Raw genomic sequence first — 2,904 nt, 5'->3', positions numbered from 1 at the left:
AATTGTTTACCGACTATTATTTCATTGTATCACAATTCCAGTGGGTCAGAAGTTTACATACACTAAATTGACTGTGCCTTTAAACAGCTTGGAAAATTCCAGGAAATGATGTCATGACTTTAGAAGCTTCTGTTAGGCTAATTTACATAATTTGAGTCAATTGGAGGTGTACCTGTGGATGTATTTCAAGGCCTACCTTCAAACTCAGTGCCTCTTTGCTTGACATCATGGGAAAATCTAAAGAAATCAGCCAAGACCTCAGAAAAGGAATTGTAGACCTCCACTTGTCTGGTTCATCCTTGGGAGCAATTTCCAAACGCCTGAAGGTACCACGTTTATCTGTACAAACAATAGTATGCAAGTATAAACACTATGGGACCATGCAGCCGTCATACCTCTAAGGAAGAAGACGTGTTCTGTCTCTTAGAGATGAATGGACTTTGGTGTGAAAAGTGCAAGTCAATCCCAGAACAACAGCAAAGGACCTTGGTGAAGATGCTGGAGTAAACAGGTACAAAAGTATCTACAACCACAGTAAAACGAGTCCTATATCGAAATAACCTGAAAGGCCGCTCAGCAAGGAAGAAGCCACTGCTCCAAAACCTCCATTAAAAAGCCAGACTACGGTTTGCAACTGCACATGGGGACAAAGATCGTACATTTTGGAGAAATGTCCTCTGGTCTGATGAAACAAAAATAGAACTGTTTGGCCATAATGACCATCATTATATTTGGAGGAAAAGGGGGAGGCTTGCAGGCCGAAGAACACCATCCCAACTGTGAAGCATGGGGGTGGCAGCATCATATTGTGGGGGTGCTTTGCTGCAGTAGGGACTGGTGCACTTCACAAAATAGATGGCATCATGAGGTAGGAAAATTATGTGGATATATTGAAGCAACATCTCAAGGCATCAGTCAGGAAGTTAAAGCTTGGTCACAAATGGGTCTTCCAAATGGACAATGACCCCAAGCATTCTTCCAAAGTTGTGGCAAAATGGCTTAAGGACAACAAAGTCAAGGTATTGGAGTGGCCATCACAAAGCCCTGACCTCAATCCTATAGAAAATTTGTGGGCAGAACTGAAAAAGTGTGTGCGAGCAAGGAGACCTACAAACCTGACTCAGTTACACCTGCTCTGTCTGGAGGAATGGGCCAAAATTCACCCAACTTATTGTGGGAAGCTTGTGGAAGGCTACCCGAAACGTTTGACCTAAGTTAATCAATTTAAAGGCAATGCTACCAAATACTTATTGAGTGTATGTAAACTTCTGACCCACTGGGAATGTGATGAAAGAAATAACATCTGAAATAAATCATTCTCTTTACTATTATTCTGACATTTCACATTCGTAAAAATAAAGTGGTGATCCTAACTGACCTAAGACAGGGGATTTTTACTGGGATTAAATGTCAGGAATTGTGAAAAACGGAGTTCAAATGTATTTGGCTAAGGTGTATGTAAACTTCCGACTTCAACTGTAACGACTGAAGTACACACCTTTGCTATTCATTTCCTGTCCATACTGTCTATATATTTATATTATGGACTCAACATTGTTCGTTATGATATTTCTTAATTTCTTATTTGAATTTTGGGGATTTGTGTGTATTGTTTTATATTGTTAGGTATTACGGCACTGTTGGAGCTAGAAACATAAGCATTTCGATGCACCTGCGATCGCATCGGAAAAATATGTGGACACAACAAATTACGTTTGATTTGATTTAGGTGTTTGGTCGACTGAGGAGGTTTGGCCGAGAGCCTCTTCTCACAATGTGCACCCTTGGGTACTTCCACTCTAATCCGGAGGCAGGACTTAAACACACAATAACATGTTCCTCCACGGCTCCCTCTTGTTTTCCCCTTGCATAACTTAACATCATTTAACAGGGGATTATCTTTAATTTATGCAGGAAGGAAATGCATTTCACTTGTTGCACCACATTTTTTCAGGGTGCTCAATACAATGTTTTGCTTCTTGAGTTCCGCTGCTCTGTTTGTGTGCCTTTGTGTGTGTGTGTGTGTGTGCCTTTGTGTGTGTGTGTGTGTGTGCCTTTGTGTGTGCCTTTGTGTGTGTGTGTGTGTGTGTGTGTGTGTGTGTGTGTGTGTGTGTGTGTGTGTGTGTGCGTGCGTGTGTGTGTGTGCATCTGTGCTTAGCTTGTGAGTGAACCTGTGGCTTTGTGGAAGCAGCCTGTTGCTAGTTAAGACTTTCTGCTTGGCAGAGAGGAGAGTAGAGAAACAAGAGTTAGCTTCCAGGCAGGTCAGTTTAGTCCTTCCTCTCACTGCATAGGGAGAGAATAGCAGTGAAATAACAGATAGCAAAAAAGACAACATTCTGTGTTGATGGAGAATAAAGCTGTATTGTATATGAGACCCTCAAAGACACAGGTGCTACAGTGGCAGGGAGTATAGACCGTATAAAACGCACGAGAGAGATCACATCCTGGATCCTTAACAAACCAACCCTGAACAAGGCAGTTAACCCATTGTTCCCTGGTAGGCCGTCATTGGAAATAAGAATTTGTTCTGAACTGACTTGCCTAGTTAAAAAAATTCAAAAAATTACGATAGGTACGGGACAGTACTGTGTCGGATTGTCAACAGAAGCCATTACTGCGAAAATGGAGATAGGGAGGAGGACCAGAGCTATTGGTCAATGAATAGTCTCCCCCCATCAGCCCTTTGCGGGGCTAATCGATTTAAGAACACATAAATGACTTAGTAGAAGTGCATCAATAAAGGGAGTGGATGTGGGATAAGGACCCATTACCGTGTAAATCTTTGGCTACTGGTAAACACAGCATTGTTACGACCAGAGAAAGCTCTACTTTGCAGCTAGGTGTTTGGTTACTTCTGGGGGAGTGACTGTGTTCGGTGGCTGGCGTCGGGAGTCAGTCTGGGTG

This window comes from Oncorhynchus mykiss, chromosome 15, assembly GCF_013265735.2.
Source record: "Oncorhynchus mykiss isolate Arlee chromosome 15, USDA_OmykA_1.1, whole genome shotgun sequence".
Lineage (NCBI taxonomy): Eukaryota > Metazoa > Chordata > Actinopteri > Salmoniformes > Salmonidae > Oncorhynchus > Oncorhynchus mykiss.
Note: the sequence above shows the minus strand (reverse complement) of the source record.